The sequence below is a fragment of the Stenella coeruleoalba genome (assembly GCF_951394435.1).
Source record: "Stenella coeruleoalba genome assembly, chromosome: 1".
NCBI classification, from domain to species: Eukaryota; Metazoa; Chordata; class Mammalia; order Artiodactyla; family Delphinidae; genus Stenella; species Stenella coeruleoalba.
In genome coordinates, this window is record NC_137169.1 from 154,588,098 (window position 1) to 154,606,641 (window position 18,544).

Genomic DNA, 18,544 nt, shown 5'->3' on the forward strand with positions numbered 1-18,544 from the left:
AGAGAGGAGCAAGCCATGGAAGAACTGGAGTAAGCACATTCCAGGACAAGGAGGCAATGAGTATGCAGGTATGTAGGTGGGTGGAGTATTTAAGGAAAAGCAAGGAGGCCAACATGGCCAGAGTACTGAGTGAAGAAGAGTGTGGTATGACATGAGGTCAAGGAGCTAGCCAGGGGTCTGGTCTTGTAAAGTCTTGAAGGCCAGAGTAAAGATGTGGATTCTTCTAAACGAGTAGAGGGTTTTGAAGTGGGACAAGGCATGATCCAAATAGTATCTGAATAAGATGACCTGGTATAGAGAATAGACTTGGGGGGATAAAGAAGAGAAACAGGGAGGCCAGTTAGGAGACTATCACAGGGTTCCAAATAAGAGATGTTTATGGCCTAGGTTAGGTTGGAAGTTTGCAGCAAGTGAAAAGTGGTTGAATTCAGGTTGTGTTTTGAGGGTGTAGCTAACAAGGCTTGCCGATAGATTAGATGTGGGGTATGAAGGAGACAGTAACAAGGAGACAAGTCGTTGATGATTATGTGTGCAACTGGGTGGTATCACTTAGAAGGGGGCTGATGGGAGGAGCAGCTTTTGAGGGAATATCAGGACTTTGGTTTCTTATCTTGGATGCCCTTTAGGTATCTAAGTGTCTGGACGGTGCTTAGACTGTACTTTCTATCCAAAGGTATCTAAAGCCACTTTAGATGCAAAATGTTTAAAGCTGACCTTTGCTGCTGCCGAAATAGTAGCCACTGGGGGCAGTCTGCAAGATGGCATCTTAGGTTTTTGAGGAAGAAATTAGAATACACAAAGGGGGAAATAAGTGTATAATTACATAATGTAGACTTCATATTTAATTTTATGGGAAAAGCAATAATTAGTTGGCTTTTGGTTTTAAATAGAAATAGCCACTCATTGGGAAATAATTACTCTAATTTCAATTTATTTTACTTTAAATCATTCTGTGATGAAAGCAGTTACCAAAAAAGGTCTCCAGAATGGAAAGAGTGCCAAGTTAGAGGCGTATAACATGTTTTAATTCTCTTGGAAGAATTTCTCTTTAATGGCTTGTTTTTCTTTCCTTTTTAAAAGAAAATTATCAAGGTACTTTCTGCCATCTTAAAACTAAGTTTTTAGTCAAATGAAATGGCTTTTCTGTTTTTGAAAATGTTGTGTGATGCTTTAATTTAGCTTCCCAGAAATGCAGATTGAAGACCTTGTATTAACTTAAAATATCTTAATTTCCAATGAAGATCAAACCCTCCTAAATTACCTGTAACTTAAATGGCATATTTATCATTTCTCTCTCAGTACCAGTGGATAACTTCTCCATCGGTGAAGGAACCATACAAAGCTGCTAGACAGAAAAGGAGAACTATAATTTTGGAAAGTGGTTGAAAAGCAAAAGCTACTATTAGAATTGGTAACTCTTTCTTTTTTTTAATGCTACTAGAATTTATACCCCTTATATTTTCCGGTGTGCTAAAATTAAAACAGCATTAATGGTTATTCCTTAATGGTTAATTACTTCCTTAACGGTTCACTGTCAATATTATTTGTGGTTCTTATGGACCGCACCTAGGATGTTCCTGACACATAGTGTTTAATATGTATTAGATATTAATTTTAATGTGATAAAGCTCTTGAAGTGACAAAATCCATATCCAGATATGAGGTCACCTTTTCTCCCTTTTATGTGGGGTCCATGCCTTAGGAAAGAGAGGGAAGCATGTGATGTGTCTAGTGACAACCCCAAGATAAAATAAAGTAGGCAGAGCCCTTGGCGCTTTACAGATATGAATACCTTTTATTGTCATCACCACCCTGTGAACAGTGTTTTACAGCAGCGCAGACAGGTTAGGGTCAGGTGCAGCGGGGAAGTGGGATCAGGCAGGAGAAGGACATGGGGAGAGTCGGGGAGGGGGGCTGGTTCCAGAGTCTTTACTAAGGAAACAACAAAAATCACAGATGATAATGACTGTTTTTTCAAAATGCAGGAATCAGTGGAAAAACTAGAAATGATCATGTTCAGAATTGTGATCAGTTATGTCCAAGTATGTAAAAGTCAGTTACTTTCCCATAAGCCAGAAATAACAATAAAAAACAAGGAAAGATCCCATTTGCAATAGTCACAAAAATTAGTAAATATCTAGAAGTCAGTTCAGTGTTCACCTGAAAAAGTTAGTGCAAAAGGATAGATGAAACATATTAAACATATATGTTAACATTAATAAAATGTAATGTTAACATATGATCTATTAACATGTAAAGCCACTGGCAGAGGGAAACACAGATCGGTGGAAAAGTCCAGAAACTGGTCCCTGTTTACTTGAGAATTGTATTTTAACTTAGACAATTTTAAAGTCTAACTTGACTTTTTGTCTAATTGACTGATTGAAGCATTGATAATTCATTTAAACAGAAATTATATATTTGCATCACAGCATACACAAATTCTAGTCAGTCAAAAAGATGCAAATGCAACTAAATGCAAGAAGCAAATATAAAATACAGGAGAGAATTTCTGTGTAAGTGTAGGGAGTACAGAAGCCTTCCTAAGTAAGCCATAAAACTCAGAAGCCATAAAGTAAAAGATATTTAATTACATGAAAATTTAAAACTTTTCTACAGTTCAAGACATAAAGAAAACAAAATGACAGACACAAAAGTTTGGTAGTGTATTAACATATAAAGGTTACTGTTGATATAGAGGAGAACCCACAAATAAATGAAACAAGATAACCAAATTTTAAAAAGGCAGGGGATGGTTTCTACCCGTATGAGCAAACAACTCAGAAGAAACACAGCTGGCTACTAGACAAATGAAGAGGGGCCAACTTCTTTAGGAAATGCAGATGAAAACCATGGGATTTTCTTCCCCTCTGATGGGCAGAAATTCTTAAGACTGATAATATCTGGTGTAGACGAGGGAACAAGCACACTTTGCCTATGTTAAGTATAATAAATGTGTTCAATCATGGAGCGAGGTTTGCAGCGTCCATCAAAGTTCAAAACTCTCTTGCTCTTTGACCAAAGACTTTTACTTCTAGGCACCTGCCCTCTGCCAGTACTCTGCCTTGCACAGAAGTGTGCATAAAGTCAGGCACCCGCAAGTCCAATGAGGGATACTTACGTAATGGGGAAAATCTAGAGACAACCCGGATATCCTTCAGGAGGGGTCTGATGAAGGAAATTAGGATCCATCCGTGGTATGGAGTAACGTGTGTGTGGAGAACGGGGAAGGTCTGTGAGCAAACTGGGAAGATGACCTGATACATCATCAGGTCAAAAGGAAAAAGAGCAGGTGTAGAAAAGGACATTTCTGTTATTCCACTTAGAAACCCACAGTGTTTGTATTTGTAAATACTATATATGTATATATGTACATATGGAAACACGCATATATACACTTATACACATTTGTGTATCTGATCCTGAAAATGCACAAAAAAACGTTAATGGCAACCACCTGTATGGAAGGGAATAGATCTTTATATTTTTACTCTAGTTTTCCTAATCATGTGCAAATTTAGAGTTAATTTTTTATTTAAAAGTTAGGCAGTCAGGAGAGGCCTAGTGACTCTTCTGTGGGCTTCTCTCACCTCAGGATGCACTTGTCGCGCCCTTGTTGTTTCTGGTTTGTCTTTTGGAGCAGACACCACTGAAACGAGCGTCTTGTCATCGCTTGCCAACTGCCTGCGGTTTTCTTGCGCCCTCTTAACCCTCACCACCTTTGTGAGATGCTGTTTCGCGCTGAGGTGGTGCCTTTCCCCTCACACACACCCCTCTTATACCTTGGGAAGTCCCGGGGTTTCTCAGTGGGCATTCTAGAATACTCATCCCAGAGATGCAGTGGGTTTGTTTTTCAGCCACATGCATTTGGGGAAAACTCTGTTCCTGTATGAATTATCTTCTTGGGAGTTCACGATTCACCGGAGCTCTTGAGACGCTCTAGGAAGTTGAGTCAAGAAACCCTTGTAGCCCTGTTAATTCAGGATTTCCTAAATTTCTATGACTGACTGTGGCACCGCTTTTCCAGTCACAACCATCCTTATCAGCTTCTGTCATAGACTCCCTGGGGAGCGCTGCTCAGACTCTGTCCTGGAAGCTTTGCAGTCCCAGGATTACCCGCTGCTTCCACACCCTCCCGGCCCCCTGCTAGCACTCTGTCAGCCTGGCACCTTCTCCCTGCCCCCCAACTCATTCAGGCCACAGGTCCTGCCCTCGCTGTGGGATTCAGTGATAACGCCTGGGAGCGGTGGCCCAGCACAGCCCACGGCAGTGCTCGGTGTGGCTCACAGGGTTTAAAACACGCAATTTGAGCCCTTACTGGAGCATGGGAAGATGATTTAAAGCCAGATGTCTTATTTCATAATCCCCGTGTCTCTGAAAGTGGGAGAAACAGACTGGGAGGGCCGTATGTTTCAAGCAAAAGGGAGACTGTTTCTCTGTGGAAGTAAAGAACAGGCCCTCACAGTTAACAGGTAACGTAGGGAGTTTGTGCTGAGTCTGCCATGTTGGGCCTGTTATACTCATTTATATGACCATTGGGTCCCTATTGGCATTTGCATTTACTGCCCATGCTTGAAACACCCCAGTGTCCCTGTCTTGGTCACGAGCCCTAATTCTGTTGACCTAGAAAGTTCTTTGTGGGAGCTTTCTATCAGGGCTCTCCCGCAGTGTCCCTACCCTCAAGCCCCTATGTCCTAGTGCTTCTTTTACAATGCAGAACTCCTTGTTGTGCAGACCTGATTGCTCCTCGTTGCTCCAGGATCCGATCGATCCAGTTCCTGGGAGAGCGTGTCTGCAGGGCCCTCTGCGATCTGCAGTCCTGCCCCCAACCAGGCACCCAGCACCCCAGGTGCTGCAGAGAACTTGCTGGGGTCCCCTGTGCCTTGGCAGAGACAGCTCTCTGCCAGATGCCCTTCCTTCGTCTCCCCCTGTCCTGACCCCTCCCACCTCCCTTCCTCTGAAACCTTCAACCTTCCCTCGGGCAGAGTTACTTGCTCAGCTCTGTGCTTCCACAGCCCTTGTCCTGTGGAATTTGAATTCCCTCCACAGCTGTCTTGCTAGGTTGGGAGCAGCTGATTCCCCTTCATCTTTTTCTTTCTTTCCTCAGCCCCACAGCAGGGACACTCTTGGGCACCGTGCAAATTTAATCTTCAGTTTCTAGTTGTTATGACATTGTTGCTGTGATGATATCACCTACGTTCACAGTAGGATGGATGAATGTGTGGGGGACGACTGTAAATACAGATTCTTTGTAAATCCAGGTTTCTAATTCTTCCCCCTTTTAATATTTTTCCCCTTAAATCACATGTCCTTTTTGCTGCTTCCAGCTCTATAATTGGACTGTCGCCTGGGGAACCTGAGGCAGCAGAATATCAAAGAGGGTAGACACTAAGTTTTTAATGTAAATGTCAACCAGGATACCTACTAGCTGTGAAAAGGGGGTCCCAGAATTCAGGCTCAAAGCCTATTACCAGATACTTGGTTTCCCTGCTTGTGTCTCTTCTGTCTGTCGACGTGCACTTGACTCCTATTAACTTTAACAGGAATTATGTGTGTGCCCTGAGAGGCGAGCATAGCTTTTAATGGGGGCTTCCTCACCCTGCTTTTCTTTGCTGATTACTTTTAATGAATCCCATCCAGTAGAAGTGGAATAATAAGACAGGATGTGCTTGAGAAAATGGAGAGAGTTATTACATATTTTCCTTGTAATCCAGAATAACATGTCAGCTCTTCTTCTGTTTGTCTCCTTTGTTCGTCAGTGGAAGATAATTTTGGCTTGCTTACTTTCCACATCAGAAACTGAAGTCCAATACTAACGTATCCTAGATGAAACTTGACTCATTCATTTTTGAGAGTCTGTATGAGCCCTGTGCAAGGTGCAGAGAATGAAAAGACAAATTTATTGACTTCAATAGATATTTACATAGCATTGAATGTGTTCCAGATGCTGTTCTGAATTCTATCAGTTATCTACTTTTGCATCATAGAACACTTCAAGACAGTGACTTAAAACCACAGCCATTTCTTTTGCTCAGGATTCTTTTCAGTCAGCAGGTGGGGCCGGGCTCAGTGGGGTGATTTCTTCTGGTCTCATCTGAGATCACTTATTCAACCAAAGTCATCTGGTGATCCACCTAGAGTCTAAATGGCCCCCCTCATCTGTCTGGCAGCTGTTGCTGGCTGGCTGTTGGCTGGGCCTGTTATTTCCAGCAGGCTAGCTCGGGCTTGCTTACATGGCAGTGATGTTTTAAGAGGGCAGGTATAGAAGCCGCATGCCCCTTGAGGCCTCAGCTTGGAAGTTGCACAGCGTCACTCCTGTTGCAGTCTCTTGGTCAAAGCAAGTCCACAAGGCCAGCCCAGATTCAAAAGGTGTGGAGCACAAGACCCCACCTCTTGCTGGGAGGGCTGCAGAGAATTTGTGGCCATTTAGTCCTCACATCAGAGAGGCACAACAGAGAGATTTAGTAACTTGTTCAAGATCACACAGCTTGGGACAATACAGTGTTTTAAGTGCTTTGAAAGCTGCTGCTCATTATTTTTAAATCTTACCGCCACTATTCAGACCAACTCATTTTTTTTCTCTGCAGCCTTGTAGAGAAAGGGTCGTTCACATTGCTGTGTGGCTGCCATGGGTTGGAAGCCTCATATATGTTGTACCACTGAACTGTCATAACTAGTATGAAATGGAGATATTACTATTATTCCTAATATTCAGATGAGGAAACTGAGGCTCTTGGAAATTAAGTATGAGTCGTATAAGAGAATGTTAACTCACTGTTCCATATGCAAGAGTGGTCTCCCTAAGTAAATTATAAATGTTCTGGCACAGATCTTTTTTTTAATCTCTTGTTTGCATCTGGAAAATGGTTTTTAAAACTTTTCTGTTGCTTTGTTAATGGTAGTTGCACATCGTAGAAAAATAGCTGGAACAAAAAACATGTTTTTCAGATGTCCAGTGGAGCCCCAGAATAAAAGCAAGATGAATATTCAATTCCACATTGGCAACACCAAAGAAGATGATGCTTTAGAAAAAAGATTTCTCGACAAAGCTCTTGAACTCAATATGATCTCCCCGAAAAGGCATAGGTGAGTACATGTCCCATTCAGAAGCTTGTCAGAGAATTGGTTTAGTTTTCAGACGCTGAAGGAGACACATCTAGGAGCCTGCCCATCCTGGAGTAGCAGTTATTGTAACTAGTTGGGAAAGACCGTTTGTTACGGGGGTGCTCCTGCTGCTGCTTACAGGCCCCTTAGCATGATTCCACGGCCGGGAGCATGGCGGGGGCCACACCTTCTAGGAGCTTTGGTCAAAATTTCCTTTGACAATCTCTGCTCTGACAGCACAGAGGGTGCCATCCCATCTCTGGTGCAGCTTGCACAGCCTGTTCAGTGTAAGAACAGACACTGCTGCTCCCCTGAACGTCAGAGAGAGTAGTTAATTCTGTCAGCTCCATGAAAAACGTATGTTCTCACGCATGAGAATAGCTGCCTGCCCCCTGCACGGCAGGCTCATCGAAGAGTTGAGCTAACCTAGGTTACCTGTGAGCGTGATGGTCCTTCACTGCGTTTGAAAGGAATTTTCTAATGACTGAGATGTGTGACGCTCCTGGCCACCTGCGGGGGCTTTCAGGTGGGAGGTTGGACACGATGGCTTCAGGTGCCGTGACTCTCGCAGGAGCTGGTGACGGGAAGGAGGGTCGTCCTGATGCTCAACCAGATGCTCCTGTTCTTAACGGCTGCATCGGTGGTTCTTCTGGGTCCGTGGGAGGCATTCGGGCCTCTCTGCATAATGCTGTCACCATCGAAGATGTCAGAAGCTGGCAGTCTTCATGAAGCATTTTTGGAGATGCACCAGCCATGAGCACATCCTAACCAATATACATTCTGCCCTTGAACAGTGTACAAAATTGAGAGTCGTTTGGGCATGGCTAAAAAAACTAAACAAACACAGTATTTTTCTCGAATGAACATACTTATGATAGATTTTCTTCTTTTTTCAGAGAACAGCAAAACATCCACAGCTATCCCAAGCTGCTGAAACTTAACCTTAATTCTGACTTGAACTGGAAGCTTTTAAAAAGTCTTCTCTTGCTTTTCTACCAAATTCCAGCTACTGTTGTCTTTGCTGCTACTTTTTCTGCCTAGATCTCATATTCAAAGCTGCCTATGGGTTTAATTATATGCCAATTGCAGGTTGTTGTTTTTAGAGACACACAGACACACAGCGTGGAGGGTGGGTGGGGCCCTGTAGGTGCTGAATTTTGATCCTTTGCAAGATGACAGCAGTGGGGTCTTCTGGACTTTCTTTATACGGTTATTCTCATAAAGCGATAAAAGTGACATACTATATGTTTATATAGCAAGGTCTGTTTTTAATACCAAATAGTTTATATCTCTATGCATTTATATCTCTGTGCCTTTATATTTCCAATAATACGGTTCTTGTTGGTATATGTTGAGACTTTGAGAATTTGTTAGGATCCCTGACCTTGTGCATTAGAGTGTTACGTTCTCAACAGTTGTGTGCCTCCCCTCTCCCTTTTTAAGCTGCTTCACAAGATTTGGAAGCTCCCTGAATCACTTTTACTTTCCTTTCAGTGGGTAGAAGAACAGTTGGTTGGTTGGTTGGTTTTTGTTTTTGTTTTTCAGTTATGCTGTTAAACTAAAAATCTGTGCTAAATTCCCTTACTGTTTCTTCACGTGACTGTTCAGTAACAGGAATATTCGGCCCTCCATCTTTTTGCTTTTATCTTGTTTCCTAATTTATTCCAAACCAAATGGAATTAAGGCATTGTACTTGCTGGAAGGTAATTAAAAGACCCTAACACTTGGTGCATTACCTGGGAACACTGAGAAATAAAAAGAAAGGAGCAGACATCTTAGAGAGCAAACTGTCCTTGTGGAAGATATTTTGTTACTGCCAAGGAAGGTAGTCTAGTGCCTTGGTTTTTAATGTATGGTGGGATGTTGAGACCTTTGACTGTTTGAAAATATTTAGGTTTGTGCAGTAAACTGCTGAAGCCTAGAAAAGGTTTAGTGCATGCTGTATAAGTGTCCCGTGCTTGCTGGGAGACTAATAAACTTGGAGGCTTAACACAAGAGAAATTTGCTATCTCACAGTTGTAGAGGCCAGAAGTGTGATATCAAGGTGTCAGCAAGGCTGCTCTCCCTACAGATGCTCTAGGGGAGATTCTATCCCTTGCCTCTTTCAGCTTCTGGTGGTCGCCCTCTTCCTTGGCTTGAAGCCACATCACTCAGTTTTTGTCTCTGTCTTCACATCACCCCCTTTCTGTGTCTGTATCTTCTCTTTTGTCTGTCTCAAATGTCCCTCTGCCCTTCTTGTATAATAAGGACAATTGTCATTATATTTAGGACCCATCCACATAATATAGGATGGAAATCCCATCTCAAGATCCTTAATGACATTTGCAAAACTTTTTTTTTTCCAAATGAGGTAACAGTCAAGGATTAGGACATGGATATATCCTTTTGGGGGCCACCATCCAACCAGCTGTAAGACACTTTGATTTTGGCTGATGGCTGCAGCTTATGGTGTGGGAGAGTGGCTGTTTCTTTCGAGCCACTTAAGTAAAGGTCTGACATAAAGAAAAGGGGCATTAGGGAGTTGCAGGTGACTGAGCAATACCTGGAGCGGAATGAATAAGGCACCTGAAGGTTCTTTAGTATACAGAGACCTTTACCTGGCACTTGACTTGAGAGTGTGCAGGAGTTTACAGGGCAGGAAAGTCTCAGGCAGCTGTCCACCTTGCCTTACTCTTCAGGTACAGTTTTTCCCAAGCAGGCTTGACTGAGAAAAAGACTCAGTTGTAAGGAAAACATGTCTTGTAGAACTTGTCGGCATTGACACATATGGTCTACCATAGGCTGAAGTGACTCCCTTTACATGTGGACCCAAGCTGACACTGGATTTGTCAATTATGCTGGAGAAAGAAATGTTCTCTTAAAGGTAGCCGCCTTTGGTCTGTGCAGTTCCATAGCAGGAGGCAGTGAAAATGGCCATGACGGCATAGGACTGTCAAATCTACGCATCAGAACTGGAGGTGTAATGTCACTTGACAGAACCCGTAATCAGTTCAGTACTGCAGTGTGAACCACAAGGTCATCAAAGAGGAAGGATAACTCAAGAGTCCATGTGTGACAGATGCTCAGGACTGTGCACTGCACGTGGCAAATTCATAGTGACAAATCAACATCAGGCTTCAAAGATTCCTCCTGGTTCGAAGTTTGCAGGTCAGAAATTTCAGTGAAATGGCATAGACTAATGGACATCCTAGTGAGGCTAAAACAAAAGAGACTTTATCTTTCTCTCAAATGCCATTGAGTTTCTGCTTTGTTCTTTGGTCAAATTCTGTACTGGATTCTGGGCACAAAAATGTGCCTAGTTTCTGTCTTCTAGGAGTGGGGCATTGGCTTGCTTTTGAGATTGTTTTTAAATTGTGGGGATAGTGCTGTAAAATCAAATTGTATCTTAGTAACTCTTTAGACTCTTTAAAACACGGTTCATGAGAAACTTGATAAACTGATAAAACAGCCAAGGCCCTGAGAGACCCACACCCGTGTCAGTGACAGAAGTCCAAGCTACAGATACTGAAGGAGCCCTCAGTCGCATTCAGGAAATGAAAGCCCTGTGACTGACAATGAACCAAATGTACAGCTGGGAGGATGGTTTATGGACATTTAGGACTTTGGATTTTTAACCCACAGTAACAAGGAAACTTGATTTCAAAATTGGGCTTTAATACTTTGGGACCTTAATTCATAAGAGCGTTTAATGTGTACCCTTTTAATTTCTCTGTGAAGAATTTGATACTGGCGGAGGTGTACTTTCAAATTTGCAACATTTCTATGATTTCTGAATTGTATTACTGGATGCTTTTATGTATTTAATCTTAGTTTGTCATTTAACCTCATCAACTTTCTATGGTTAGCTGTGCTGTGGATGGCTGGTAAACAAAAAGTTGTTTCTGATCATTGGATATGAGTAGCCCTGGAGTTAATTTAAATTAAAGCAATTTCTCACCCATATCAGAGACTTCTGGGATGAAACTCTAAGTTGTCCACCAGCAGTTCCCAGAGGCCACTCAAATGAGTAGCCCCATAAAAGTGCGAGCAGGACTGTCCTGATAAAGGTCTTTTCTTTGTCCTGAAGGGAGAGCCATATTCCGTTAATTACAGGCTTAAAGGCATAGTTGAGTGTGTTAAGAGATTGAAAAAAACAGGGAAACATTAGTGAAACAGGAAAGCATTAGTGACAATTTCCCTTCTCGTTCCTAATGGTACCAGCATGTGAAGGGAATTTGAGTAGTATAACTTTTAACCTCCCTGCTCTTATATTCACTGACACTGGCTAGGTGAGGTGACCTACTTGACTGGCAAAGTTGGGAAGAATAACTGGCCATGCTTTGCTAAGCTCTTCTTTCCTTCATCTTGGGAGTGAGTCTGGTGATAGAGAGACAAAAGTTCTCTGCTCCATTGTGGACGTGCCCCTTTCACATGGGTTTGCCTGGAACCAACTCGCTGCAACAAAGTGGGTAAGTCTGGATAATTCTAGAATTCACTTGACAGACTCACTTGGCTGTCTCATGAAACCCCATTTTCCAACATGGGCTCTAAAAGTAAAAAGTGACATAACGTGTGGGCTCCAGTGCAAAATGAAAATATAGTGCCTCTTGTTCAAACTGCAAAGAAAAAGTGTTGTTGAAAGTATTTGCACTGGGGTGCATAGTGTCCTCCCCAAATTCACGTTCACCTGGAACCTGTGAATGTGCCCAAGTAAATTCTTTTTTCAGATAGAATCGAGATAAGATGACATCATACTAGATTAGGGTGAGCCCTAAATGGGTTCTATGGGTTGTTCTCTCTTCTCTTTTTCATATATGTCATCTTTTTCAGCAGAAGTGTTTGGCTAATATTGGGAAGTAACACGAGTAAGAAAGGATATGATAAGATTCCTTGGACATTCTTGTTTTTTAAAAAACAACTGCTTTCTTTCTGTGTTAGAAGTAAGTTCAAATTCAAATGGAAAGCATGGCCTCCTGGAGCTGTTAACACCTTCACTTAGTCTTGGATGTGAGCAGTAGCACAGAATTCTGGTGGAACTCAGTAATCAGACTCCAAATGGGTACCAAATAAGTGTGTCATGGAAAGCACACCATAAGCAGGGTGAAAACTAGATGTGAATGGGGCAGCAGGAATGGTGGAGACACACATATTGCACATGTCTCCTCCGCTCATGTGTATATTTTATTGTCCTATAAATTTTACTTACAGAACGTAAGTTCAAAGATAAAATCATTAAGAATGTCAAGACAGCAGTAGCACAGCATGAAACCAAGCAAGCGTGGGGCCCTTCTGAGCATGGTTCATGCAGGATTTGATCGACTGATAAAAGAGCCAGGCTCTGAGATACCCACACCATGTCAGTGACAGAAGTCCAAGCTACAAATATCGAAGCAGCCCTCACTGCCACTCAGGCACGGAAAGGCCTGTCACTGAGAATTAACCAAAATGTAAATTTAGGAGGATAATTTATGGACTTTTAGGACTTTGGATTTATAACCCACAATAACAAGAAAACTTCATTTCAAAAGAGAGTGTGAGGTCTTCATGTTTGCTTTGGTTGTTGAGGGTCCTTTGTGGTTACATATCAATTTTGGAGTCGTTTCTTCTATTTCTGCAAAAATAGGGGATTTTGATAGGCATTGCTTTAAATCTGTAGGTAGCTTTGTGTAATATGGACATTTTAACAATAGTTTATGAGCGTGGGATGTCTTCCCATTTATTTATGTTTTCCTTAGTTTCTTTCAATAATGCTGTAGTTTTCAGTGTACAAGTCTGTCATGTCTTTGGTTAAGCTTATTCCTAAGTATTTTATTCTTTTTGATGCTATTGTAAATGGAATTGTTCTCCTAATTTCTTTTCCGGATTGTTCATTGTTAATGTGCAGAAATGCAAGTGATGCGTATATGTTGATTTCATATTCTGCAAACAAACTTTGCTAAGTTGTTTTATTAGTTCTAATAATTTTTTTGTGAAATATTTAGGATTTTCTACATCTTTTTCAATAGTTTCCCTTTCAGCCTAAGTGTATCCTTAAATCTGGGGGACATTTTGACCTCCATCTTAGGCTTTCATCTTAATTCTCAACTTCTTCAGAGTCTTAGCTGGTTAGTGTTCTCCTTATTGTTTGCCACTTTGGAGAATCCAACAAAATGTTCTACTCAAGGGGAGCCCTCTTTTCTCTTCCACCTCTGAACCTGAATATCACTTATTCCTTACTTCATTCTCTTAGAACTTAGCATTCGAAGTTTAAATGGTGATCTTTCTTAAAGGAGGTCAATGTGCTCACCGAATTCAAGACCTCTGGTGAGTTGTGTCAAGTGTGTAGGAATCATATTAACTTGTTGGCTGTTACCCCCCTGGAAAAAGTGGCATTTGAGCTTGATATTCAGGTTTATTGGACACCGCATTAAAGAGTTTAACAGAATAAGAGTAAGCTGGTCTTTCCTAAAGCAGACTTTATCCAAGAGTGACCTTGTAGCCACCTGCATCAGGCTCATCCTCGTTGAGTCATTGAGTGCCCTCAACCCCCCTAAACTGTAAACTCCTTATAGACAAGACTTATGTTTTATAGCTCTTGTTCCCCTTCCCTATACCTAAACATGCCTGGAATAGAAGGTGGCACTAAGAACAGGTGTTGCTTTACTATAAACTACAGTTAGTACATGTATATGTTCATTTCCCTCTGGGAAAAGAGGCTACATTCCACAGGATTCAAATATCAAGCCTTTAAACTTTCTTGAACCCACAGATATATAAATAGTTGCATAACTATCCTCCCTCTATACAACTCTAAGATGATCATATCAAAGTATGGTCATTAATTGTTTTTTTTTGTTTGTTTTTGCGGTACGCGGGCCTCTCACTGTTGTGGCCTCTCCCGTTGCGGAGCACAGGCTCCGGACGCTCAGGCTCAGTGGCCATGGCTCACGGGCCCAGCAGCTCCGCGGTGTGTGGGATCTTCCCGGACCGGGGCACGAACCCGTGTCCCCTGCATCGGCAGGCGGACTCTCAACCACTGCACCACCAGGGAAGCTCCCATTCATTGTTTTTAATTGCAAACAGATAATAAGCAAAGTGAAAGGAACTTCTTCCACAAAAATAAAGGCCAAAGTTCAAAAAGTCAGATGAATATGGGGTTTGTTACTATTCTAAATAGTAAAGAACAATGGCAAGAAATGTCACAGTGCTGGTTGCTATTATCATCTTTTCATTTTCCATTACAGTTGTTTATATTATCTTCATGGGATATCACTGAAGTTATCAAGGTTTCTTAATAGTCAAATTAAAAAACAAAATCTCTTGAAATGCCAATACAAAGAAAAATGAGTCAGAACATGAAAAAATGTTTTAGACAAGTTGACAACATATATTCTTTGCTCATATCTCTTTTTGAGAGAAGTTCCATCTTATTCACACCCACATGTACAATAGACTGAATAAAATACAACCCCATCACTCAGTGGTGATAAAAAAAAGAAAGACAAGCTGGTTCCAGAAAATTCCTCTATTTATTCCTAGTATCTGGTTGCATCTGGCAAAAAAGAGCATTTTGAAATATTCTCTAAATGTTTGTATTTTATAATAATTTGCTTATTTATCTCAATGTAAATATTAAAAACACATGAGAAATATTTTAACGTTTGGCATTTGACTATTCCTGTCTATTTCCTTAATGTTTCCTTTGCGTCCTATGATGATCTTTTGGGATAGACAGCACACACCACTCTCATACTCCCCAGACTCTACAGCCCCATACACGTGCAAAATAGCTTGTGGGTCTGCGTTAACATACTCTGGGTTGAGGCAGGAAGGCTGTAGAGTACATAGTTTTTACACCTGAACATTTTAAGTGTTTTTGGAAAGTAACCCTAGTTTGAGTGCAAGTTCCATCGATTTATCAAATGCATCTCAGGTATACCTTGGTATGTCCAGTAAAATGGTAAGGCTATATTACTGGGAGACTATTTACATGAGCAAGTGGAAAGACATCTGTGAAAGAATATATTACAACCAAGGGTCACATATAATACATCAATCAAATAGAATGTAGATCCCAGAAACATATCCACACATATAAGGACAATTGATTATTCAACAGAGCTGCAAAGCGAATTTTGAGGAGAAAGGATAGTCTTCTTGACCAATGGTGCCAGAAGCATATATCACACGGATACTGTGCATGGATAGCCATATCAAAAGTATGACCTTTGATCCCTACTTCACACCATATAAAGAATTAACTAAATGTAGATCAAAACATAAATCTCTAAAACGTGGACAAAATCTTTTTGACCTTGGGTTAAGCAAAGATTTCCTAGAGATGACACCAAAAACAAGATCCATAAAAGAAAAAAAGTGATAAATTGGGTTTCATCTTTGGAAGCCATTATTAATAAAAGAAAAGCCACAGGTTGGAAGAAAATATTTACAAATTATATACCTGAAAAGACTTGTGTCTCTAACACGTATAGAACTCTCAAAACTCAGTAATTAGAAAAAATTTTTTTAATTAACAACATGGGTAAAAATATTTAAAAAGAGATCCTGCCAAGGAGGTATACGGATGCAAATAAGCACATGAAGTTGCTCAATGTAATCAATTATTAGCTATATGAAAATGAAAGCCCCAGGAGATACCACTACACACATATTGAATGGCTAAAATTAGAAAAGTCCAACCACACCAAGTATTGGTGAGGCAGTGTAGGAACTGCAAGTCTTTTACACTGCTAGTGGGAAGGAAAATGGTACAGTCACTTCAGTCAACAGTTTGGCTGTTTCCTTATAAGTCGAACATACACCTACCGTATGATCCAGGCTTTCTGCACCTAGATATTTATGCAAGGAAAATCAAAGCATATGTTCATACAAAGACTTGTACATGGATCATCACAGCATCTTTATTTTTAATAGAATTGTAACAACCTCGAGCACCCATCAACAGGCGAATGAATAAACATACCGTGGTATACTCATACAGTGAAACACTACTCAGCAAAGCAAAGTGATTGACTATTGATACCTACAAAAATATGAATTACTCTCAAAATCATTACATTGTGTGAAAGAAGCCAGATAAAAGAGTCCTCACTGTGTGAATCCATTTATGTAAATTTCTAGAAAATTGCAAACACGTGTCTAATGATAGAGTGATATGATAGCGTATCAGTGGTCACTTGGGGATGTGGAGGGGTGGAATGTGAGGGGAAAAAGGGGCTTTATGAATGAGGCATAAAAACACTTGCAAGTGAGGATATGTTCCTTCTCTTGATTGTGTTGGCAGGTCCATGGGTATACGCATATTTCAGAACTTATATTGTGTTCTTTAAGTATGTGCAGTGTACTGTGTGTTTGTTCTATTTAACAGAGCCATTAAAAAAAGGCTAAGAACAGATGTTTGTCTCAACAAATAAATGTAGCAAAGAACAGAAAAGTTAAGTACAGTATGATCTCTGTCAGTTGAATTTTCCTATAGTTTATTTCCCTCAAAAAATATATCCCAGTTCTTAAAAGAGATGGGATTCTTAATAAAAGGTAAAAAAAAAAAAAAAAAAAAAAAAAACCGGCAAAGCCATCAGCAGGGTGAGCTCCAGCTACTTTTCAATTGCGGGACACTAGGTGCACGGTGCAGACATGCTAGGATGTTTGTTCTTCCTGCCCAATATTTTAGAGAGGATATTAAACACCCCTGTTAAATGCCTGCAAATGATGGCCAGAGTGGAGTTTGGAGAATGATGTCTGTGAACTTTAATACGGTGGTGCCTTTGTAAAGAGTCTCAGAATTTCCAGGGTAATTGTGGAGTCAACTTCTTTTTGTTTTTTGGATGATATATATGTCTAACTCACCTCAAGAATATATCCACGTAGACTTGAAGTTAGGGACCAGCTGGTGTAAATTTGTGTGGTTATCTCCTGACCTAACCTTTTAGCTTCTTTTTGTTTCTTGATTGTAGTTAAGCTTCATCTTGCCTCAGCGCCTTTGTATTTGCTTTTACCATGTTTTGGAAATATTATTTCCAGAAAAATTATCCATAAATGATTCCTTTCTATTCTTTGGCACTCATCTTTTAAAGATATTTTTCCGTGATTGTCCTACCAGCCTAACTTAGTCCCAATTTATCATATTACCTTACTTCTTTCACAGAATAATAATAAAAACAAATATTATCTTTGGTGTCTCTTTGTAGTTAGATGAACTTCTTCCCAAAGAACTCAAGCCCCACAGTGACAGAGGTTGTTACCTTTCTTATCCCTTATTCTGTGTCTTAGAACTGTGTCTGGCATGTAGTAATCACTCGAGGTCTGTTGACTGTGTAAAGAATATGTGAGTAGATGAACAGATTTGGAGTTATTTAAGGTCGCTCTTAATGATGGCTGGTGTTGGTGATTAAATTAACATTGTAGGTTTTAGAGTTGGAAGTGATGTTGCTGAGTCTCAGAGCTATGGCAAAACTCTCCCTACTGTAGCATCCCTGACAGATGATCAAGTCTGAGCTTGAATAACTGTATATGAAAGACCCTAACCAGGGCAACCTCGTAGCTTTCTTCAAGCAGATCACAGCCTTCCATGGGAGTTTGCTCCCTATTAGTCAGCTGTAATTCGGAGAAAACGGTTTGATTTACCCAGAATCATCTTCTCTCAGTCTCCTTGTTCTAGTTCCTAGAGAATAGACGGGACAGAGTTTCCTCTAAATTACATCCTTTGGGTTTGCACTCCTGCTTGTAACAAAATAAGCACCATGCTACGGCAAAATTCCCCTTGATTGTCTGCCACTTGTTGCTACATTCCTCGTTAGTGTTTAGAAATAATTTGTCTTAATGTTCCACATTATAATTGATGGAGTACAGAAATAAAAGAGATCTCGGGGTTATGTCAGAAGCAATCAGACAGATATTTTAACTTACCCTTTTAATGTATTTAATGCTGACACTGTGAGGAATTGAGCAGTATAGTCACTGCGTTAGTGCCATTGCTGAAAAAATGTATTTATAGTGAAATTTATGGTCACTTTGAAAGCATTAGCTGATGGGGGAATTGTCAGCTACATCTTAGAGCTCTGAGCATTTCTCAAAAAGTTGTGATACAAAACACCTCTGCTTTTTCTTGTACTTCTGTTACATTCAACTACTTCACAAAAAGCATTCGTCATATTCCTGAAATAATGATGGGCTTAGTTGAGATTCTTTTGGGTCCTAAGGGACCAACATGTGTGCATAATAGTGTCGAGTTACACAGAGCCTGGATGTTTGGCTCCAGACTGAAAGCCCCATGGAGTCGTTTTTTCACATCTGTTCACCAATGTGTATGAATGGGAGAAAACCAAAGTTCTGGTTTGTTTGATCAAGGGGAGCCACACTCCTTTTACTTTTGCTGTGAGAAACAAGTAAAGAGGTGTAAAATATCTGAAAAGAGCCTCTTAAGGTTTGGTAGAACGCTTAAGTGGGATGTAGAGAATATACA

The 18,544-nt window shown here is 40.7% G+C and overlaps 1 protein-coding gene across 13 annotated transcripts in view; it reads left to right on the plus strand.

The window, feature by feature from the left end:
- Nucleotides 1–18,544, plus strand: part of LOC307193327 (uncharacterized protein) — a 62,614-nt gene that overhangs the window by 10,381 nt on the left and 33,689 nt on the right. For all 13 annotated transcript variants that reach the window (XR_013830299.1, XR_013830300.1, XM_079935160.1 and 10 more), the window contains 2 exons: nt 1,300–1,411; nt 6,949–7,086. The gene's annotated coding sequence lies outside the window, so the exon portion shown is untranslated. The remainder of the gene's footprint in view (nt 1–1,299; nt 1,412–6,948; nt 7,087–18,544) is intronic.